At 35.4% G+C, this 11,893-nt stretch overlaps 1 long non-coding RNA gene across 1 annotated transcript; it reads left to right on the top strand.

The window, feature by feature from the left end:
- Nucleotides 1-706: 706 nt before the first annotated feature.
- LOC145551155 (uncharacterized) lies at nt 707-10,492 on the top strand. The gene is made up of 2 exons (XR_014086973.1): nt 707-7,758; nt 7,975-10,492. It is a non-coding gene; the product is annotated as an uncharacterized LOC145551155 (long non-coding RNA).
- Nucleotides 10,493-11,893: the final 1,401 nt, after the last annotated feature.

Raw genomic sequence — 11,893 nt, 5'->3', positions numbered from 1 at the left:
TGTACTTTCATTCGGGTCTCTGTGACTTCTAGAAACAGTCCAAACAAAATACAGCAGGGTTTTGGCAATAAGTGAATGTTCTGTTGTCTAGAAAACCTCCTGATTATGAAGGAAACACATGTGACTTCTCACCCTTGTTTGTTTTTCCATGTATTTAAGTCAGTGTGTTACATCGCCATCTACAGATCTGACATGCTTGTCCTTAAAGTTTTCAGAAATTTATTTATTTTTTTGGTTGAGTGAAAGAAGTCAATTTTAGAAATGAATTTGTAAGAAAGGTCGAGTACAAACATGCTTTCAAAAACATTCCCTTTCGAGATCAGGAAAGCCTAAAAGCTGACAGATGTGTAAGAAAATTATCACTGTAATTTGACTGCACAAAGAAAACTTGTTGGTTAGACCAACACAACTGGCTCTCGTCTAGGAGTCTACAATCTCCCAAATCCTACTGTGTGACAGCCCTTCCTTCTCCTCTGGTTTTGTAAAACATCTTCGACAAACTTCATTTTTGTGTCACATTTGAATGTTTCAGATTCTTACAGAAATGTTGATGTCTCAGAAAGATAACCAGAGTAAATACAAAACATACTTTCCAATGATATTCAAAACAACCTTGACCTTATATAAAAAAGAGTTGCCCCTTAATAACTAGTTTTACCATTCTTGGTCACAGCAACTGCAAACAAATGTGTGGAATGACAGGTAATGAGTTTTTAACACTACTGTGCAGGAATTTTGGCCACTTCTGCTTATAGAATTGTGTTAGTCAGCCACTGAAAGATTTGGCATATGAACGATATATTCAAGGCCATGGTGCTGTGATTTAACCACATTTCATTACTTCTGAAAAGGCAACTCAAAATTCTTCAGTTTGTTTTTTTGCTATTCAGAGATAGAGAAGATCATGAACTGTGCAATGCCAGTGAGACTTTATCTGCTGAACAGAGAGCAGAATATATGGCTGTGTCTCTTACAGCAAGTCACCAAGTTCCTGAAGAAGGAAATCAAACCCCTGAAATTCCACCTTAGATTTATGCAAGCAGTAACAGGACTCACATCTTCAAGAAAGTAACGTTTTTGCCTCATCGGTCAACAGCATATTTTCCCAAAAGTCTTGCGAATTTTTGCCCAGCTCCTTTCTTATCATTGAGTCATCGACAATGACTTTAATTTAGCCAGCAGAAGCCTGGAGTGTGATAAATGTTGTTCTCAGTTCTTTTGTGACCTACTAGACAAGTTGCCAGTGCTCTCTTGGAGGACATTTGGTTATCCAGCAACTCTCTAGAGGGTTTACCACTTCCTTTCCTGAATGGTGGATTTAACTCTCCAAAAGTCTTTGTGAAATGTCATTGTGGCTCTTTATAGACTCATATCTGTTAATAATTTGTTCCTGAATTTCTTTAGATCAAGACAAGAGTGTTTGCCTTTTGAAATACTTTAACCTACTTCATGCAAAAGGCAACCTACTTAATTGAAGTAGGTTGCCTTTTGCAACCTACTTCAATTAAAATACCAATTAAAAATGGAATTTTAATTGGAACTAAAATTCCAATTATTTAATTCCATGAACGAATTTGAAATTATTCTTAAAATGCCTTCATTATTTGTATATTTTTGGTGGTTATTCTTTTGTGCGTACTCATGTGAATTGTCTGACGTTTTGATTGTCTGTACTTTTTAATTATTATTTTGTGCTGTAAACTCATCCTCCTCTTCGTCAGGTCTCCCCAGAAAAACAGATTTTACCTCAAGAGATTTCCTGGTAAAATAATGATTAAGTAAAGAGAAAAAAGTTGTCAGAAGATCTTTTAAATATATAGGTGAAGCAGTAATGATGGCTGGGTGTAGCTAGAAAAAAAATCAACAACAACAACAAAAACTAAAACAGTAATAAGTGGTTTATTATGAAGCACATGAATATTTTACACACATGTCGAGGTGGGTTTGGGTGACTATTTCTACTTAATAAATTTTATCTTTGTCTGAAATGAAAATCTGTTTCATTTGAAACAGTTAAGTGTGACAACAAATCTATTTGGGGACAAAAACTTTTGTACAACACTAAACAATATTCAGGGTAATGAAGCACTAATGAGTAACACTGAACATAAGGCATACTTAATGTAAAGAATTAAAACTTTGACAAAAGCTGCAGCTGAATGAGAGAAGCAGCAAAATCATTCAGAAGAAAAAAGAAACATCTCATGAGCTCTTCTGTTTCCTTCAAAGATTTATCCTTCCTTAACGACACGTTTTAATCAAGGATGCAAAAAAAGAAAAAAAAAAAAAGAAAAAAAAAGTGATGTTATCCCAATTATTTTCCAGTTATATTTGAGAGAAAAATTAGAGCTAATGTTTACGTTTCACATTTGGACTGGGGGTTATTTTACTGGTCAGTGCTCGGGGGGAAGATGGGTGCTAGCCATTACCTGTCCACTAAGCAGCTCTGCTCTGCTGTTTACTCAGCTGTAAGGCCCCGGTCTTCAGCGAAAGGGGCAAAAGGAGCAGGTCACCAAATATTTCATTTCCCAAGTAAAACACACTTCCCCTTGTCAGGATTTAAAAAAAAAAAAAAAAGAAGAAGTGAAAGAAACGGATCGCAGTGATGAATGTGCAATCAGCCTGATTAACCCATTATTAGTTGTCCGAAGGATTCACCGAAGAGCAGAAAAAGCTGTTTATATGTCTTGTAGTTGAAGCTATGAATGTGATGTAAGAAGAAGGACTTCATGAACTTTTACCTTTGCGATTTGGTGATGTAACAGGATGTGCAACCCTTCTCTGTCTTTTCCAGTTACGTGGGTGTTTTTATCCACGGTATATTACAAAAACATAAATGATGACTTAACTTAAAACCCAAGAGAAAACAATTCACATGAGATTCTTAAAACTTAAAACTCCATTAAGTTTTAATGTACATAAAGAGTCATTTGATTCTTTATGTGCACTATTTCCAGCAGATGGTGCTACAATCTCTTCACACTGCAGCTGAACTACACCGAAGCCAGACACAATATTCACTGCTGTGGCGGCCTTCCACCAACATGCAACACGCTATTATAAGAAAGAAAAAAATAACTTATTTCCTGCACCACGTTTAATGATAAGTGAATAAGTTTTGGCTTTTGTTTTCCAAAGAAGAAAATTAAAATTTTCTTTTTAAAGGATAAGATTTAGGGTAATCAACCATGGCTTGTGCTCCGACTCCTTTTTTTTCTCTTCTTCTTTTTTTTTTTCCCTCATTCGTTGAGTGAGATCAGAGAATGTTTTTTATTCCCTGTTGTGTCGTTCAGCTGCAGAAGAACCAGTGGATTCAGTGTTGGGGCTTCTAGCGCATAGGTTGGATTGCTCAGCCAAATAGCAGAGCTAATATGGACAGATGTGGGTAAGAGTGTTAACATCTTTGTTTTTAAACTGCCTGTGAGGTGACAGGTTAATAATTAAGCTTACGGGCATCTAACTGGTGACTGTTGTTTCTAATTAAAGTGATGTTATCACTATCACAATTCATGTTTAAATATTTTTATCTTTTTATGTTGCTTTTTTAGGGGAGTTGTTATCTTATTGTTATTTTTACTAATAGGATTATTATTATGAGTCAATACGTTTTCCATGTGTGACAATCAACAATGTATTTTTGTGTTTGTACAGTGTGTTTTGATGGCTAGGGGGGGTGAGGGGGGTTGCTAGTTGGTGGGCTGAGGTGGGAGACCGTAGCATGTGAGGTTTTGAAAAGGAGGAATGTGAGAAAGCGTTATTGCCCACACTTCATGTGAATGGAAAAGGCGTTAAAGAAATGACAGCGTACAGTGGGTGGTAGGGCCTCAGCGCAGCCCGGGAGGAAATGGAATGAGAAAGTGCAGTCAGGCAGACCACTCATTCACCATGACAAATGGGAGAGGCCTAGGCCAAGGGGGATACCTGATACCACACGGTGGGCTGTGTGCACCTGCCTGGGCTTCGTGTGCGCCAAGCTGGAAGCAAACCTTAACTACTTGTAGCAGCTCACCTCTACTGTTTGCAGATCAGGAGAATTTCAAATGCAAAATAAAAAACATTGATATTATTGTTATTATTCGTATTGAATTTATATTTTTAAAATATGTCTGTTTTGGGTAAAAGGTCCTAAAAATGGTAATGTTTAAAATAAGAAGAAAAACATGGTGTGTGTTAAAAATGACTTGTTTACATTGTGTACAGTGTGTTGCAGGATATTATGCCTAATACTGCTGTTGGTGTGCACTTTTAAAAATTGGAAGCATCAAATAAAAACTCCTTTGAGTTTGTAAAAAAAAAAAAAAAAAAAATGAAACAGATGGAACATCTTTTTTTTTTTTCCAAACATGTTTATAACCAAATCGGCGCCAGCAGCGTAAAGCAACCAGACCCACTGTTTAACAGAAACTTTTTATACATATGTTTTTAGAACAATTATAGATAAATGCAAGTAATTCCTAGGGACAATTCCCAAGCTCAGACAAAAATAAATACTTCAAATAAAAGCAAAATTTTAAAAAATATCTCTTGTCAGATGCAATGCTCTTTAATTTTGTTTTGTGAAGTGTTTAATAATTTTTAAAAAAAAAGAATCAGCTTCTAGATTTTAGATTTATTAATGCAGTTCATTGCTGCTAAATTTCCTTAAATGTAAAACTGGTTAATTATTATGCTGTTTTTAAAAAAAAATTTTTTAGAGAAGCCTTCATAAAACACACATAGGACAGTTATTCAGCCCAGTCCAGAAACATTTCGATGTTCTATGTTTTCAAACCGAAGGTCACAAGTTGTAAATCATGAGGTTCCAAACTGCTGCGTGGATCAAATTCCGGTCGCATATTAAATCTTTGGGAACTGTTAGGAATTAGGGAGATACTTCTATAATCCAATTGTATAAATGAGAACACAACAGTTAAACAGCAGAGAAGCAGCTTTTTCTCCACTTGGACTCTTGCGGAAATAATCACTGCCTTGGAGCTGTCACTTCTCCAGGAGTGTTGAGGAAGGATTTCTGATAACTTGGCACACAGATAAGCTGTGGTCACTGCAGTGCGGGTCAGTTTGTGACATCTGAGTGTTAATACCACGCAAAACTGAAAACTCAAACTCCCTCAGATTTTTAAGTTATAGTTAAGTATGAGATTATAAAAGATTTGTTCATTACATGCCTTCCTTTATAATATAACACACACCTGCATAGTCGTGTTTTATTACTAGAACTAAAATATATTTAATCATGCTTACAGGCAGTGAATATGATGCATAGAGCAAAATACGGAGAAGTAGAAAGCATAGTTATAATGACAGTTTTTATTATTATTAGTAGTAGAAGGATTATCTCTTTCTGACTTGCTTTTGGTTGAAATAGAATTGGACTGTTGTTTTGTCCATTTTATTGTCATTCTTGAAAAGTAAAGAATCCTATTTCTTAGTGTGGAAATGTTCAGCTTAACAAAAGACAGTGCTAGAATGCATAAAATATAAAAGACTGGATTCCTGATTGGCACAGAGCCTTGTTCTAAATGCTTAAAAAAAACAGAATCAATCAGGTCTGAATCATCTGTGCAGCTTCTGATTATTAAGTTTGTTTTTAGGAATTGCATCGGCTGCTCTTCAAAAGTATGGCTCAGGCTAAAGTTAGCAGAGCAAATTAAGCTGTGCCTTACATGACTTTTTTTTAGGATCATTTGCTTCCATAGCAAATGTTTGAACGCAACAAAGCAGACATGCGCTTCACATGAGAAAAATAGATAAACTGTAATGTATCTCAATGATAAATGAATACATAAATACAGGTGGTGTGCTTACAAGATCCTCACTTTCTTACTTTCTTCCATCAGTGTTTCTGCAATCTCCTCTTGTAGATGTGTGTGTTCAGATTGCTGTGGAAAGTAACTACTGAGCACTACTGAATATATATATATATATATATATATATATATATATATATATATATATATATATGTTACACAAGCATCAGTGTGTTATCAGTTGTACTTCTATGAATCTACAGTAGCATTAAGTGTGTTTTTATTTGAGTGGAAAGCATCTGGGTTAATCTCATATTAGTCAACAAGGGTCATTCTCTCAAACACTCTTAGACTTGTTTCACAGAACTGTGATCTAAATTAAAACTCATGGCGTCGGTGGATTATTGTGCTTTATTTAGGAAATTTAGTGATAAAAATCTGCAAAATATAGACATGATCGCTTATCTTGAGCTTCCTGAATTCTGAGCTGCAAAAAGTCTCTTCACTTAGTCAGTTTAACTAAAATAAATGCCCTCATGTTTTGGTTTTTTTTGCATCATAGTTTCCATCCCCACATAGAAAGTAAACTGTATACCTGGTTTGAAGCCTCTATAATTTAGTTTAAGATAGCTGAAGTGTAATGCTTCAGTTTAACAATCCTCTCTCTTTGCTCCCAACACTGCTTGTCTAGTGTTGTGCAATTTAAAGCTTATATGTGCCGCACTGTATACATTAATGTTATTTAAGGGATCCGGTGGTTTGCATTAGTGGGCTGCACATTCCTTGCCCCTTACACACTGCGCATCTCCCAGTTCAACCATTTGACTTTCAAATGGAAATAAAGCGGGCCAAAGGAATAAACAATATGTTCCGAATTAAGGCTTGACTTCAGAATAAGCCGCATGTTGTGCATAAATCATATGGAGTTAAATATGCTCTGTAAGTAGATTAGGTCAACCGGACTAACCCCGCCGGCCCTCAGACGTTGCGGCTCTCAACATTGAAAGCTCCGAGATGTAATCCAGATTCATAATCCAATCATTCTTCCAAGCTGTTTTGGGGCATTAATTACTGGGTATTTGTGTTGATTTAATATCACTGTAATCTCCTTTAAACTGCCAGTTGCCGTCTGGTTCATAGCCATGTTGTTTATTGCTTGCTCTGTATTCTGGACAGAAGTTAAATCTGATGAGCCCAGAGGTCTCCAGAGGCATCGTGTCAAACAATTTAATGTTATTAATAAAAAAAAAAAATTTTTTTAATGTATTACGACAAAGTGTTGGGATTATACAAAATAACGCTAAAAGTTTGCAAAGCCTCAGTTTTAGATTAAAGCTAAAAAAATTATTTTACACGACTGTTTTCCAGAAACATTGGAAATCTTAATTTTAATGTTTTTATTTTTTTATTTGAAAACAGTAAAATCTGCAACTCTTTGAAATTTGTTATTATAGATAATTGTCAGAGATGTTTGATTGTTTTGATCCTACTTCAGAGGAAATAGAAATTGCATGCTAATTGATTTGGTATTTTCTGTCATATAATTATTAGAACATTACCAAGAATTTGTAACATATATTTAGTAGCATAACACAAATGATCAAATCGTGGGGTAGAAAAGAAAATGCACAATTTCTCCTTGGTGATGAGCTATGGAAATGATCAGATACTTACTGAAGAAAAATATGAAATATGCTTCTAAATTTTTAATTTTTTTTAGCCTTACCTTCATCCAGATACTTTCTCAGTATTAAAATTTATGTTGCTCAGGAATAAACAGTGATATAAACTGTGAAATAAATCATGAAGTATACCTCTAATTTTTACAGGGTTAGGTGTGTATGCGTGTGTGGGGGTGTGTGCGCGTGTGTGCGTGTGTGGGCGTGTGTGTGTGTGTGTTCCTCTGCTAGTTTCCACTACAGATTTCGGAAACAAAACCTCCAGAAGGGTTTACCACGGCTTGTGAATATCGTCCAATCCAACAGGTGGTGCTGAGAATTTTGACTTGGAGGTATTTACTGTCAATAGTACTTTAGGGTAATTGACTTGTCATAAAGCTTAGGCCGATAATTACCCTTGCTATTTTTATTTAGTTTTATTGTAAGTGGATTCTGCTCCTGGAGGACTTCAGTGCTCTGACTTGCACGTCTAATATTATTAGATGCTATGAGTTGAGCCAGTGCAAATCTGTTAATGCATAAGACCATAAGAACCTCTTATGTTCCAGGTCAGAGAGAAGACACAGCAGATTAATATTTGATCATGCAGAGGGGGCCCTTAATCAGATCTGCTTATTCCTTCAGCTGAGTGCTCTGCTTCAATTATCAAAATTGTTGTGTTAAACGTGATTGTATATATATTTTTTTCTTCTTTTTCTTTTATGTTGTTTTTTTTTTTTTTTTTTTTTCCGGCTGGTGGTTGGACATGAGCGTGCACCGTGAGAGAGGGATTCCAGCACCAAACCTAATTAATGCAGGATGGATGGCTGGGCAAGCTGAGGGACGAGGAGGATATTAGGGAGAGGAAAGGGGAGGGCGGCTGTGGGCACTGGTCCTGCTCCAAGCCACAGTCGGTGGCATAGCCCAAGGCAGCGCAGGTAACTCCAACCAACCAGAACTCCCCAGGAAGGCTGCCCATCCCGCAGTAATGCTCCCTCAGCCTCGCCCCAAGCGGCAGTGGATCTCAGAGAAATCAGATTGGCACAGAAAATTCACCATTTCAGCCCACAGGTTTTCATTCAAGTTAAACAACTGTCAATTGTTCTACTTGCCATCTGGGTTTCCAAATGAAGAGTTTATTTTCTGTTTGCTCCACTGTCCTTCCTCTCACTCCATGGTTGTCAGCGGGGGATGATGTTTTAGAAAAACCTGCAAGCAGAGACGCTTCTCTGCCAACTTATTTACAATTGCACAACAAACAGTGTAATGTATATTTTGAAGTGTTCTGACGTGTTATGTTGGATATCACTTGTAATTATTGAGACAAAAATTGCAAACATGAAATATTTCTCAATTTAAAACATTTTACACACAGCTACCAGTAGAATATGCAGTTTGACGCTTAAAAAAAAAACATCTTTATTTTGCATCATTATAGTTGTCAAAAAGGAGGAAAAAGAAAAAGTACCCCAATATATTGTTACAGTAAAAAAATAAATAAATGGTGTATTAATTTACACATCAAGTAAATACACTTTTTACATAATAAATTACATTTGCAGTCAAACTAATCATTAGCATACTTTCAGTATCCTTCAATATTAGAAGACCTTTTACAGTTTGCTGTTGTTAGACTTTGTGTTCAAAATATTAGAAAAAAAAATCTAAATAATTTTAGATGCATAAAAATGAAGACCTTTTTGTTTCCATCCTAACAGTGCAGACATAATTTAGTATGCTATTTTCCGCTTTTCCCCTTAAAATGTTCTTGCACAGTCTAAAGCTGACAGTAACACAAAATAACTGCCAGATGCTGAAAGATGAGGGTGTCTAGGGAAAAATGCAAGGAGCAATCACTCCGTACGCTTTTTTTTCTCTTTTTGACAATTCTACTGCTAAAAAAAAAAAAAAAAAATATCCAGGTGGTCTATATTTAAACAGCTCTGATCATAACAGGGGCGACTGCTAGCTGCATTTTATATTAAGAGATGGGGAGACATGGGAACAAGAAAAGAAGGGATAACGCTGGAAAACGAGCTTCAGACTTTGAGTCTGATTTTCTGATAGCATTAGTTTGTCCTGTAATAAAGAGAATAATATGAATACCTAAAAAAAATACACAGCTTAAATGCTAATAAGAATAAAAAACTATGAAATTAAACACTAAGTTGTTGAATTTTTTTTTATGTTAGCAGATGATTATACAATTTCTGTTTAATTAAACTCATATATTAATTTTTACGCTGTTTCTCATAGTAGTTGATTATTGTTTATAACTGGTCTTTCAACAAAAAAATAATGTACTTAATTGTCTATTTGTAAAGAACTTCTCATGCACTATATAGTACAGAAAACTGAAAAAAGAAGAATATTTTCTTATACAGTAAAACACACACGCCAAGAAATGTTTACTTTTTTTTGTCTTAAATGATGTTGGTATTTGAGATGGGAAACATTTTGTAATTCACAGATATATATAATGTTTTTCCGAATTTGTACAGAAGAAAAATGTCATGTGGTTTCTTTTAGAAAGAAAAAGCATTAAACAAAAAAACCCAAAACAAAACAAAACAGTTTTTTAACCCTTCAAAAAGTTTGACAAAATAAATAATTGTCAAAGACTTTGGATTTTTGAAACCGGATTTCTTTAAATAATGTTATTTTATTTTGGCAAGTTTTTTTGAAAAGCATAATAATAACTGATGCAGAAATGTTATAAAAAAATGTTAATGTTAGTTGTGTTTTGCATTTATTTGCAAATTAGCAATATATTCACTGGATACAGCAGATATCTGTGGAAAGAAGTAACTTTGTTAAAGTGACAGAGTTCCCAGAAATATTCAAGGCTGTTGTGCAATTGAACAAAAAAAAAAACAAACTCATTTGAAGCTTCAGCTCATTTTTAAATCTATGTAAAATGCACAGATCATATTTGTGGTTTTGGGACGGTTTTATCCGGTCAACACTGACTGGAAAGAAGTTGCCTCAACTTGCAGATTAATATCCTTTCTTTGAATTGAAGCATTCATATGTGTAATTCTGTTCATATGTCACATTAAACAATAAAATTACCAAAGCAAAACTCTGCTTTGTGTCATTTTGATTGCTGTCTCATGAATATGCTGTCAGCCAGCCAGTTCGTCATAAGCATGTCTGTTGGACAAATGAGCCCACCGACCACTTCTGTCTGTATGAAAGCCATCTATCCTGCTGCAGGCATGGCACAGCGCAGAAAAACACTAGGAGAGATGGTCCCCCATTAATCTATGTTGACTGGCTGGAAATTGCATCTTTGTAATGAGTATTAGGTGTGCATCTACATGAATTAAAGCTGAATGAGCGTCTGATTGATTGCCTCGTCCCCAAATGACGCTGCTTCCTGTGATCATTATTGTTTAAAAGTGACTAAATCATATCTTGGTGATTAAATGTCTTTGTGAAGAGAGGAAGAGATAAAGTCAAAGTCACAAAGTTTGAGAAATTGCATCTGTCTTCAAGTTTCAGTTTACGTACTGTAGTTTTGGTGAGTTGTAGAAGTCGATGTTGGGAATGTTTGGTCAGATTCATTGTCTGACGACACACTTGAAAAAAAACCCGGAGTAAATGAAAAGAAATGTATTAGATTTACTGTTTTAAAAATTCCACATGAGCATCTTGAATGCAAATGAATAAAAAAAAACGATTAAAGATTCAATCCTGGTGAAACAATTGTTTGAGTTGGCATCGGGCTTGTTTTTTCATTTACAAAAGCAGAGTCGTAGACTGTTTGGAAAAACAATCTTGATGCCTTCCTTTGTTCTTATGAGTGGAGTCATCCATTCTTAAGAACAAGATGTCAATGCCAAGTTTAACTCCTGTTAATAAACTGCATTTGAGTGTGGGCAGCTAAAGTCTGTGTTTGGTCTCCCACTTACAGGGTGTTCCAAAAGTATTCAACCCCGACCCAGTAGATGGAGATTCTCTGTAAGCAGCAGTTTGATCTTCCCCCACATTCTCATTTGGATTCAGGCTGGACTTTGACTGGGCCAATATGTTTTAGTCTAAATCATTTTCATTTGTGACTCTGGCTGTATGTTTTAGCGTCATCATGCTTCTAGATGGTGAAGCTTTTTCTAGCCTCTGCAACACAGATGTCAAACTCTAGGCCCGGGGGCCAAAACCAGTCCGTCTTAGCTTTTTAATGTGGCCCTCTTGACTTTAGAGGGCCACATAAAGATTCTTCAAAAAACAGTCGTGCGCTCAATTATAATTTTCTTAATCAAAAAGCCGTTTTTATCTGTTTTGTGCCAAATTACATCAATATTATTTAAATATAAGAAGCACTCATCAAATACGGAGATAGATATTTATTAATATTTCACCATTTTGTTAATGGGTTTCACTACACTCATCCACAACCGGCTCTTTGAGGACATTCATGATCTTGAAAAGGCCCTAAATAAAAATTTAAAGTTTGACACCACTGCTTTTCAAGACTATATAATATTT

Source organism: Poecilia reticulata, chromosome 3 (genome assembly GCF_904066995.2).
Source record: "Poecilia reticulata chromosome 3, P_reticulata-male-v2, whole genome shotgun sequence".
Taxonomy (NCBI): Eukaryota; Metazoa; Chordata; class Actinopteri; order Cyprinodontiformes; family Poeciliidae; genus Poecilia; species Poecilia reticulata.
The sequence above is the reverse complement of the archived record's forward strand: the minus strand, read 5'-3'. Positions and strand labels throughout refer to the sequence as shown.